The sequence below is a fragment of the Pyxicephalus adspersus genome, chromosome 8, assembly GCF_032062135.1.
Source record: "Pyxicephalus adspersus chromosome 8, UCB_Pads_2.0, whole genome shotgun sequence".
In the NCBI taxonomy this organism is placed as follows: Eukaryota; Metazoa; Chordata; class Amphibia; order Anura; family Pyxicephalidae; genus Pyxicephalus; species Pyxicephalus adspersus.
This window is the reverse complement of record NC_092865.1, coordinates 12001194-12014487: the sequence shown is the minus strand read 5'-3', so window position 1 is coordinate 12014487 and position 13294 is coordinate 12001194.

The window sequence follows — 13294 nt, the reverse complement described above, 5'->3', positions numbered from 1 at the left end:
ACGTTTCCAGGACTATATCTTGGAATCCCCATGGATCTCTACTGGTCCAAAGTTGAAACACTGCGGAGAACTGGGCGTTTGTCTTTTTAGGGCCCTTTCATACATGTGGTGGAATCTGTGTGGTTGGGTGTTCCTGGATGCATAGCAATTTACTTCTGTGCACTGAGCAGCAGCAAACTACACAGCAGGTAGCACGTTTACATGTGGTTGCAGCTGCAGTGTAGTTCTTCCATAAGCAACCACGCAGTGAAAAGGGACTTGATGCTTTCTGGAACCACTCCACGATCTGCTGCAACCAGGTGCAAAATATGGTTCCTGACCCCTCCCTTTCAATAGAATGGTAAAGCTTGTAACCACATTGAGGCCCTGGAGAAAATGCTGCATGTCACCATGGATGTGAAATGGCCCAGGTGTAAAATTGTTAGGGATATAGGGAGGGCTGGTGTGAGGGTTTCAGAGAGCATAATATGAGAGGTACAGGAAGGGTTAATGTAAGCTGTCTTACTGCTATAGGGAAAGTTAAAACGTGGATTACAGGAAGTAATTTGATTGGCCAGGATCTCATGACTCCCCCCCAGGAATGATTTTCAGGCACATGCAGGGGAAGCCAGGATTGCCTGCGCATACACAGCACAGTTTTTTTGACAGATACCTGGAGCAGATCAGGCAGGTAGTAAGCCTTATTGCAGAAGGCACATCGCCTGTCCCTTACTGCAATAATGACCTACCTAATTGTAGATTTTGAAAAAAGTTGTAAAAAAACTTGTAAATTGTAAAACTTGTAAAGTTGAAAAAAATTGTAAAAGTGGAATTTTAGTTCTGCTTAAATGTTAGGTTTAGCATATTAAGGGTTAGTATTGGTGTAAGGGTTTCAGGGAAGGTTAGTTAGTGTTTCATTATTTTATATCAGTCCTGTATTCTGTGTTTCCAACTAATGTTGCATTTTTTTGGAATCTGTTCTATCTAGTAAATAAAGCTGCCATGCCTTGCATCTTCATTTTTATCTTCTTTCTGTTCCCTTAAGATCTCTGAACTCCTTTTTTTTCTTTCCCAGCTATCCAAAAAGATTGCTCAATGAAAAATTCCTTCTTCTCAGTAGCTCAGTCCCAAGGGACAGGTTACATCATATGAATGATCTTTATTGAAACATTCTGGATTCCTCCTAGAGCCTGTGACTGCGGCCTGCTATAGAGGGAAATGTTTTCAGTAAAGCTTCTACACTGGAATAATAAGAAACACATGCCTAATGTTAATTATTTAACATTCCCTATATAATGTTCTGGGCAGTAGTAAATTTTCTAATGCAATTAACAATTATGTATAATGCTTTTTAGAAACACTGCCAGTACCAAGAGACCAGAGTTCTGAATAAGATGCAAACAATTAGCAGCCGGCAGGCAGGCTCTATTTCTTACAATGAGTTGGTCTTACATTAATATGACTAGTAGGACATTGAAAAGCTATTATTTTGGTTCACTTTGATGAGTGCAATTTGCTAAAAGTGTTTTGTTGGACTTTTATCATTTAAAGACCATGGATGCAGCAGATCCTAAAATCGTCTATTGCTATTTTCAGCTGTCAAAAGAACAGCTAGAACTTTTTATGCATCACATAGAAGAGTGGCAAAATGCAGCTGCAATTACCCTTACCCTTGTAGTCTCTAAGGCAGTGTTTGTCAACCTTTATAACATGGGGGAGCCCTTGAAATAATTTTCAGCTCTTTAGGGAACCACTGCTATAATTATATCTACAGCTCACAGTATATTAGTGTGGTTGTCAATAGGAACAATGCCTCTTACATTGCTGGCCAATGTCAGCCTTTACAGATAGCCAAAAAGATCATTGGTGTCAGTTAAACTGACCTAAGGCTAGGTACACACGTGCAATAATCGTTTGAAAATGAACAATCAACGATTATTCCCCATTATTTTGAACAATCCTATAGTGCACAATCCTGTACATGCTGTAACAATACAATCGTTCAAATATATTCCACCAATACTGTACACACTAGATACGATTGTTCAAACAATGGAGAAAGTGTATCACAGAACAAGCCATGATCACTGAATGACCGTACACACAATAGATTACAAACGATCGTCGCCCAATTAGATCTGCCAGAGGGTCATTCAATTCCTCGTTCAACGGTGTAGTTGTGCACTTTTTTTGTTAACAATTATGGAACGATCTGTCGTGGATCATTCGTTTCCAATGTCAATTATTGCACATTTGTACGCAGCCTATGAGGCACAAATTGCTTTTTGCCCAAGTAATCCCAAACTAGATCTGGAGAAACCTTAGTTGAGAAACACTGCTTATACAGCAAGGAATCAGACATTCCCTCAAACATACCCTGGTGGGGAATCTTCCAGGTCCATGTGTTTCAATGGCAGTAGATGATTCTAAGTGTCAGTTATTACAAGTATCAATTACTACACATTAAATTTACTATTTCATTCACTTGTAGATAAAAAGGCTAACCTGCATATGACATCACTTAATATAATGCTGCAACAAATTATTCAGCACACTAATTAGGTTTATTGGACAAGCCAAGAAAAGGCATGACCTTCACTGACGTGTTTCAGCCTATCCCAGCCTTAATCATATCTGGAGACAAGAAAAACCCAAACTACCCTTATATCCACGCCTTTATAAAGCTGAGAAATAAAAAAAGGAATAAAATAACTATAAAAATACATAAAAGATGTCTAACCTGCAGTTTAGAATATAAAAATGAATAATCAGTGTTATTAAGTGTTCTTTGAATATCTAAAGTATATCAGTATTTGGTGTACTTCTATTCTTATGACTGTACATATACATCTTAGTGATGTCCATCATATTAAACACGATCTCTAGGCAAAAATTAACCATCCAACTCCCTTGCCTATTTATGGATGCGAATACAAACCTATTCAGTGCTGAAGAAATGCCTGTGCCAGCCGATCCCCTCTTATCCATTTCCTCTGTTGTAACCATAGAAAGTCTCAGAACCAGGGGTGTAGTGATAAAAAAAGAAAAGAGAAAGAGGTGGCCTGGTACTATCCATGGCGAGTGCGCATGCACATCATTGTTTTGTAAATATGCCCGCCCTACTACACCCCTACCTATATGTCATTCAAGGGGGAAGAAACTTCCCCCAGAATTACGTAATGATAGGTCTGAGCCTGCGATGAGAGAGTGGGCAGATTGTGTTCAGAGACACAACCCGCCAATATCCCTGAGCCTGCAATTCCAATACAGGAGACATGGTCCGTGGCTCTGGCCGGTGCGCCCCCCCAGCGGTGTCCTACTCCTGACCCTGCGGGGGGGACGGACCGGCCAGAGCCACAGACCAGGGACCACCAAAGAATTCTTTGCAAAAAAGGAGTGAGGGCATGGCGTTCCTACCCATGCCCACCCCACTACACCCCTGCTCAGGACCAGGGCAAAATTTTACCATGGCTTTAGGTAAGAAAGGGCATTCAATTTATTTTTCCAGGCTTTGGAGGGGGTTGGTATTTTACGGCAGATCAGATGGTAGATGGAACCCATCTTGTTCTGGCTGCTTATCCACATGGAATGCCTGATTGCATTACATGCTATAGTTGCTCCCTCCTGTGGAAACAATTCTCTTGCAGGAGCACCATGTGTATAAATACAAAAGGAGCCTGTGTCCATTTTGACCAAAGTTTTAATAGAAAAATTAAACATTTTTGGTGTAAACTTTGGCCTTTTGTCATATTTGTTTTAATAATATCCCTGAACAAGTATTTGTTTAAAGTGTATCTAAAGCCACTGTTTTTTCTGTTTTGGATAAAATGGTGATGGATTGGAACTCATATCATATTTTTATTTCTGCTTGTGTCCCTATTGGGGAAATTCACCTTCTTTATTTGTCCAATAACCAATGCCACCAGGACTTAAAATAAGAAAATATCCAAACTTAAAGTTGTACATCACAAATGAAACAAAAAAATAAATCTTTCAATGAGAGCCCCTGCCTGTTAACAACAAAAAAGAATAATACTTATCTATTTACCCAAATGTTATCTCTATATCTGTGTGTGGAAAAGCAGATTCTGAGTAATTACCATTGCATATAAAAGGCCCTTTGGATAAATAAATGGAGGTCATTAGTTCCAGGTAAGGAGGTAAGGAATATTCTTAAAAGGTAATTTTCTTAATATACAGTAAATTAGTAAATCAATAATACTTTTTCTTATGGAAATTCTGACACTGTCATTATCAACCTATAGCTCCATGGGAAATGGAGCTCCATGTGTGTAATATGTGTTTCTGTATCCATTTTTGAATAGTTGTATTATTGTAAAAAGTTTTCTCCCTCATGTATCCCATGTGTCATTGAAATGAAAAGATTATATCTGTCTTTCATTGATACCTGTGTGTTGAAATTGGTGAAAGCCAGGTGTCTTAGATTCTGCACTTAGGCCCTCTTTGGGACCAATGTTCATTGAACTATATACTACCATGACCTTTCACAAGTAGTGTATGGTATGTGCCACTTGCTATCCCTTATGTAAATGGAAATACATAATTGGGTCATTGATAAAAACATTCATAAATAGCCCCTGAATATTTTTATCTGGCTAGCACTCAGACCTTGCAGTAGGGTTCCAGGTTCACATTTTAGCCATTACACTATCTGTTTTGTAAATTATTCCCCTGTTTGGATGGGTTTCCTCTCACATCCAAAAAATACATACTGGTAGGTTACTTAGCTTTTCCCCAAATAATGATGGCCTGTATATAAGAATTGAAGATAGTACATTTCAATTCGTTAGGACTTTAAAGGCATCCAGGATACTCAAGCACAGATTGTAAAGTAAAATCATAATTTATTTAACCTCCCTGGCGATCTGATTATGTCTTTATTTTTATGTTAAAAGCAGTATATTGTTTTGCGTGGAAATTTGTTGTTTAATATTTTAGGCCTGTCATTCTTAGGAATATCTCCCAGGTATGATAGGTTTGAAACACAAATCATAATTTAAAATATAATAAATAATTATAAATAATATTTATAAAAAATAATGAATTTATTAATTTTCTTTTAAAAAATTCAAAATGTGTTTAAACAAGGGTACAATAATAGAATAAACTTTTGGATTTATTATTTTTTATTTGGATTTATTTTTTTTAAACTATGTTATTGTGATCAATGTTTTAAAAGCAGATTACAATGTAATGTGGTTTTAAATTTCCCTCCGAGCCACACCTCCCCAGCTTACTGGCGCGTCATGCATCACACCGCTTTTGGTACATAAAACTCACCCGGAGCCACACTCAGGATCACCGTCAGGGAGGTTAATTGAAGGACATGAAAGATAATAAAATATATATAACTCATGCCCTCCAATCAAAGAACCTGGCTACCAGAATCAATAAGATAGTTATTACTGACAGTGGAATATCTGGAATATAAGCATAGGCCAAATACTAAAAATGGATCCTCTAACACAGAGGTCGGCAAACTCCTGCCTTTGGGCCAGATAGGACCTAGCCAGTAGTCTGTTTTGGCCTAATGCCCCTCTGGTCGATTAGCCTAATCCAAGCAGGCAGGGGTTGGCAACCCGCGGCTCTGGGGCTGAATGTGGTTTTGAGCTTCCTTGTTATGCCTCCCTTCCCTGTTTACCGGGACCAGCGTTAACACTTCTGCCTCTGGGCTAAGGGGACACTCCCTCTCCTCCGTATGCATTGCAAAAGAGAGGGATTTCCCTTCCACCTCCTGAAATGGCCTAGTAGCCAAAAAAGTTTGCTGACCCTCGCTCTAAAAGCTCTTTAAAATAAAACTGCAGCTCTAGCTACTATGATCACCTATTTTCAGTGTTGTTAACCTACATTCATTAGGATAACCTTCATTTTTATTTCTTGTAGTCTTAACTTTATTGCTGTAACAAGAGGGCTGGCAATCACCAAATACAATACTTAGTGCAGGTTGATTTAAGGACATATCAGGGGTCCATTAGACCAATAATGCCACCACTGTACTCGTCTTAAGCTTTTCAACCACAAAGTGTGCTAAGTCAAATACTTCACTAGCAAAATTGGCCAGGGTTTGATATTTTGGAATCTGGAAGTGCCAAGAGCTGAGTATTTCTAGATTCATATCTGGGAATTGTTCCCTAATCTTCATCCTGAAACCCACCATAGAATTCCCCAATACCTGCCATGAATGTCCCCAACACCATTAAATATCCTGCCATGTAGTGTGACTGTAAATCACTTTTACTACACAGCCAAAATCCAGAACTAAAAAAGGGAAACCATTATGACTGCAGGAGAGAAAGGATAAAAGAATTATTAAGCAGGTGACAGCACAGTGATAACATAGCTGTAAAATACACCTTTGATCTAAAACTAGATCTTGGAAGATTTTTTATGTGTGGAACTTGGCATGCACTTCAAGTAGAACTGTACTTTAAAAATCGAAAATTGCGAAATTATGAGCAGGCAGGTTGTGCATTGCAGAAGGGACAGAAGATTTCCATTCTGCAATAAACATACTTACCTGCCTGTTCGCAATCTTTAGAAATGTACATTGAGCTGCACGTGCTGGGTATTTGGCATACCTTGACATCCTGGCATACCTGGCTGCTCGGAAAAAGTGAACTGTCCTGCTGATCCATGGGAGTTATATCATTCCTGCCTGGCCAATCAAGATGATTCAAAATCAAAGCTCTGAACCCAAAAGAGGAGTAAAGATAGCTGCACCCAAGACAGATTAAGGTGAGGAAAGTGTACATTAAAAATTGCTAACAGACAGGTTAGTTTATTTTATTGGAGAAGCGACATCACCTGTTGCTTCATCAATCAGGAACCTGCCTAATCGCAAATTTTTCATTTTTATCTTTAGTTCCACTGTAATAGGAAGTGTGGTATTTGCTAGTAATTGAACAATGGAAGAAGTACAAAAAAAGTGTTCCAATATAATAAATGTTTAATTTTCGTACTAACCATAAATAAATAAATACAATCTAAGTGCAAAATGAAAAATAGGGACAAACCATTGTGTTCAGCCATGGTGGGGAGACCAATGCAGGTGCCCTCCAGCATATTGATTGTACAATGCCACCCTGGTATATGACACTGGTAAGTTAAAGTGTAGTTAACTTTAAACTTTGTCTTGTGTTGTGAATCTTCACTGTCTTTCATGGCATGGCAGAAGCAAAAGGCTTAAAAACTGCTGCTAAGATTCTCCACCAGGGAATGTTTCAGTGACTGTCAGATTCACTACTTTGAAAAAGAGACCCCATATTGCCATTTGGGTTAATTTACTTATTTTTATCGGCATCCAGTGGTTTCAAGATACCATGTTATTTGCCTAATAGGATATTAATTCTAGCTCTCATTGGCTCTGATTTCTGCCCCTATAATTTTATTGCTCCATTGTCCCAAAAACAGTACAAGAAGCCAAGCTGCACATCAGTGATATCATAACACCTGTATACCAATACCTTTATTGGTCCCAACAAAGACAGTGCCCACTGTAAACTGCTTTTCAAACTAAACACAATCAAATAATTCAGACCTTTACTAAAAGATGGAGAATAAAGGTCTAATCTTGACTGGTTGCTATGCGTTATTAAAGATTTGGGATATCCCAAGCACAAGGACTGTAGGACAGTTGGCCAACAAGGATTTCTGCCAAATGGTCAGCAGTCTTATGTAAGGACCTCAGCTCTTCCAGATTTCATATTTTATGTCCTAGATTTATGTAACTGGTGCTTTAATGCAGATAAATGTCTCATCTCCAACAGATGAGCCTGTGTTCTTTAAATAGCTATTGAGTGATTCTGGCCAGAGTGTCTGCTCTCGGATTTCAGTGGATATGAGGACGTCACTGAGCTCTTGTACTTGTTCCATGTTGAGTATCTCTTCAATCACATGCTCTTATAGTCCCACCTGTTATTAACCTGATGATCGTACTGTTACAGTAACCCTGATGCAAAATTGAACATTAAAAAAGTACCGTGTAAAGAAAAGATTTTATAGTTATCTATCCAGCAATGCACAACTTCTTTATCTTCAATAGCTACAGTGCACAGAGAATCCTCTTTTCCAGACACATTTCTGGAGGTGGCAGATTGTTGGTCCCCTAGTGCTCATTGTAGTTCTTTCCATGGCCTTAACTAAAGTGTCCTGCAGTGACATAAGGGTTCAGTGGAAGGAAGCTGGAACCAGGAATCCGGCACAGTTCAGTGAATACAAGATTCAAGCAAAAATAAACACATTTTAAAAAAAAGGGTTCAGTGGAAGGAACCACATAGCTCGAGTTGGGACCAGGAATCTGGCACACTTCTGTGAACAATGAAGAAAAGTTGTAGGGACCAGTCTGTATACAAAGAAACATCTAGACCCATAAACAGGTTCCTGCTGTATTCCTGCAGAAAATAGTATTCAAGCAAAAAAATATACATTTTGAAAATGAGATTCATAGGTGTTCCGTGAAAGGAACCAAATAGCTCGAGTTGGGACCAAGAATCCAGAACACTTTTACGAAAACATTGAGCCAAAAAACTGTTTCTCGCTATCATGTTGTTTAATAGGATTCCAGCCACCTCCTCCTGCAAGTGTGGTTCCTGTCCAGGGTTGGGGTGTCTTCTCCTGCTCCTGCCTCCACCCTCTGCTGTAAAGTAGGCATACAGAAGGAGCCTGCACAGCTACTTGTTTACAAATGTTCAGGCAATATCAGCAATTAGCGGTGCAGATAAAGTAATCAAACAGAAGTGCCAGCCGGGGCAAGGTTGTTGGTGCACAAACATGAAAACACATCAGTATCTGATTGTAATATGTGCAGAGTGGAGGAAGTGACAGCAATGGTGGTATCCAATGCTCTAGTGTGTGTGATCACCATGATGAGCCTTCTTCATCATGAATGAGAGGCCGTTCAAGGAGCCAGAGATAGAAATTATAGCAGGGACGTACTATGGAGGGTCATCTGAGTGACAAAAACCTGTGAATGTCTGGACTGTTATTGTCACATCCAATATGGTGGCACCCAGCAGCAGTATCAGGCCTGTTCAATAAAATAATCTCAATAATACAGGGGGATCATGCAATCTTATGGGTAAATTGTTGCTGAAATCAATAGTATGGAGATAGGGCCTCTTTAATTTCACAGGTTGTCTTGGTGCTGATAAAATCATAGGGCACTCATGGGACAATACTTATTGTGGCAGAGAAAAGAAAGCAATGCCTCAAAATGATCTAAGTATTACATTTTTTCCTTCATTATTTTACTTTTTTTTGGCTATCTTTCTAGCTAAACTTAGCATAAGCCAAGATAGGAGGAAGGAAGTGCAGGAAAAGATGTTGGGGAGTCAGTAGACTCATCATAGTTCAGAAAGCAAAGGATAATTTCTCTTTCTTAAGCTTGTGCTACAATAGTTGAAAAGTTGTTCTGCATATAAATCAGTCTACTATAGAACATTCTAGGGTTACCTTTTACTAAAATAACAAAGAGGTAGAGCTTGTAGAAAGGGTGCCTTTAGATGTGCCTAGGGCAGGGGTCTGCAACCTTTACTATCAAAAGAGCCATTTTGTCCCCTCTTCCACTAAAGAAAAATAGTCTGGAGCCGCAAAACATAACACAACTTATAAACTTTTAAAAGTTTTATTATTTTTTTAATTTTACCTGTTACAACAAGTGTGCATGTGTAGGCCTACTTTGAAATAAATTAAACACTGAACTATGCCCCTAGAAGCCTCCAGCTTCTAACGTATCATCCTGTTACATTAGCTGGAGGCTTCTAACGTAACAGGGTAGATTTTTTTGATGGGCAGAGTTCTTTATGTTCTGACGATGCCTTAGCGATGAAATTTTAAGGGGTGTTAGCCACAGGTGTCCCTCATTTGCAGCTTTAATTTTGTTCACCTGTACCCCCCCAACCTTGAGAAAATGGGGTTCAGGTGCTAGAAGCCTCCAGCAATGTGTAACAGGGTAGATTATTTTGATGGGCAGAGTTCTTTATTTTCTGACGATGCCTTAGCGAATCAATTGTAGGTGGTGTTAGCCATAAGTGTCCCCCACTTGCACCTCTAATTTTGGTCACCTGTACCGTCCCCCCCATTCCAGAGAAATTGGGGTTCAGATGCTAGATGCTTCCAGCAATGTGTAACAGGGTAGATTTTTTTGATAGGCAGAGTTTTTATGAATTTTTAGGAGGTGTTAGCCACAGGTGTCCCGTACTTGCACCTCAAATTTTTTTTCGCCTGTACCCCCGTTTCCAGATAAATTGTGGTTTAGGTGCTAGAAGCCTCCAACAATGTGTAACAGGGTAGGGGTTTTTTGATGGGTGGAGTTTTTAGGAGGTGTTAGCCACAGGTGTCCCCCACTTGCACCTCTAATTTTGTTCACCTGTACCCCCTTCCTGTTCCAGAGAAATTGGGGTTCAGGTGCCTCCAGCAATGTGTAACGGTAGATTTTTTTGATGGGCAGAGTTCTTTATGTTCTGATGATAGCCTAACGATTAAATTTTAGGGGGTGTTAATCACAGGTGTCCCCCACTTGCACCTACATTTTTGGTTTTGTACATCTCCCAGTTCCAGAGGAATTGGGGTTCAAAGGAGAGGGATGTCATTGTACACACCCATTTGTACACGCCCCGTGGTAGATTTATTTCACTGGTAGATTTTTTTCATTAAAACACCGGATAGGGAATCCCCCTCCTCCGCAGTGTCTTGGGAGGAAGGGGATCCCCCATCAGAGATCTCCCTGCGGCAGCCGAAGGGAGCCACAACAAGGAGGCTGAAGAGCCGCATGCGGCTCCGGAGCCGCAGGTTGCAGACCCCTGGCCTAGGGTAACATGATACAGAGCTGCATTTGAGGTCTCTCTCAGTAAATTCCTAGGACTGCACACCCATCATGGAGAATAACTCTCATTATCAATATCCTCTTTTGTTTACCAAATGCTTTTACAAACCCAAGTATTGCCTAGTAAAAGTTGAGGTACCATCATCACTGGGCTGTACATAGCCTATGCAGAGAGCAGAGCTATAGGATGAACCCAGCAGTCCCATCCATTATAAGCTGCCAACAATAGGAGGGTTGGGTACAAGACCAGTCACCCTACAATAGGAAAACAGCAGCACCATCACAGGAATTACATTCATCACAGAAAGCCCCTGCAGATAGATAATGATTCACAATAAGTCAGTGCTGCCAATCTATTGCTGGGAGCTACCTAACAGAAGAGAAAAGCAAATAGAAGACAATGCAGGAATGCTCCTTCATCATCCAATTAGCAAGCTGAAAATGGCACAGGTCACAGGCTTGGCTTTGCACTCCTGCAGTTGTATTTGGAGTGGTGTACTGGATGAAGATAGCAACAGATCTTATGGCAGGCAATACGTTATTTGTGTATTTATTTGTCGATCAGGAGTTCAGATTAAAGGATAAACTGCAAATATAAAAAATAAGGAACATTAAAAAAATAGCTGAATACATATAGCAAATTACTGTGAATCTGATTAGAGAATGCATTGTGCAGCACAAAATGAGACTAACAAGACCAAATAGAGAAGTTCACTGCAACTTGTGTTCAACTAGTTACCAATGTGGCCCCCAGCCAACTCAAGAAAACAAGGTAGGTAGGTTAGCTGCAGGAAAACATTTGATATGCACAAGGCCACTTCATTTCATTTCTTTTTCCTTTGCCACTCCATTGCAACACTGCAGTGTGGATTCCACTTATCTCAGATTGATCTCCAGGCAAAGAACTAGCCAGCTTTTCCAAGACTCTCATTCACCAGGTAATAAAGTAGTCACACCTGTATTGTCTGCAGGCCTTTATAAAAGGAAACATAATTATTGTGAAAAGCTGGCTGCATCCCATGGTGTCAGGACAAAGACGTCAGGGTACAGTTACAAAGTAACTACGGGGCTAAGAATGCCTAACGTCGGCATCTTGGCCATATCCAAACAGCATTGACTAATCCTTGGGAAACTATTTCGGCTTCAAAGATTTACACATTAAGAATTTATGATTTCATACAGTAACACTGAATCATCTTTTAATCGAGATCTGTTTAAAATTGTTCAGCTTGCACTTGCACAATATCGACCTCCTGTTTTTTCCAACTCCACTTGATTAAAAATCCACTTGTTTCACAAGCTAAACAATGTATTGCCTAAAAAACATTACATTAATGTTTAAATACAGCAGTATTACTTTATTGTTCTGTATAACATTTAGACTGGTAGAGGATGATGTGGAGTACTGCAGACCATAAAGACACCGCAGCATTAGTGCTGCCAATCTAACACTAAATCATCTTTTAATCGAGATCTGTTTAAAAATTGTTCAGCTTGTACTTGTTGTAGGGTGGTTTAGAAATATCCAAACTTTATGCTTGTTTTAATGCAATCCGTGTTGTTTTACCTTTTATGATCTATAATGGAAACAACGTTTGCAATTCTATCCTTTGAAGTTTAGGACTTTAACTTATTGCAAAATTATACAATTCAACTCAGGGTTATGGTAAATATTGGGGAGCTCTCCTTTCGATTGTCAGGGGTAGAGGTTATCCTGGCAATCAGCAGTTAATAGACGCGCTCCCCAATAATAAATTTACCTGCAAGGTGCAAGGTGGTGCTGCCCATTGTAAAGGCTGCCATTGTGCAAACTGATATGTGGTGATCTACCAGAAAGGACTGCTGGACTTCATTGCAGGTGATTCCCAGTTTGCGGCCCCCAGACACACCAGAGAAGGCGGCCATAAAGCATAAATACTAGAACAATAAACAATCCTTAAGTCAAGGGCAAGCCAAGGATCAATTCACGCAGAAAGCATATGTATTCAGGAAAAGGAAGAGTCTGGAACCTGAAGAAGTAGCAGGAAGATGTGTGGTAACAGGAGCAAAAAGGATCACTGGAGCACACAGGGTCTCTGAGGTCACAAAAGGCATTTTGGAATTACAGGAGGCACCTGCAACAACAGGCAGAAGGGGACTTAGCACTAGTGTTGGGATGTTCTATTCCTTTAAATGCTCCAATGAGAGCCACCTGGCCGAAACCCTGAAATAGAGTCTTGCCCTGAAGGAAAGACCCAGAGCTGAAATAGAGGTTCAGTAAGTGTGCCAATTATTTTGGAAGGTATTCCCTTATAGTTAACATCTGTGAATACTGTTTCACTTGTATTATATAGCTATTTGTTGTACAGAAAATGACAAGAACAATGGAATTCTGGCAAGATACAACATTTTTTGTTTTTTTTCTGTACTTTCAAAAAATGTACTTGGCCTAAGTAAATGAAGTTATAGTAGCTGCCACAATTAAAAACTACT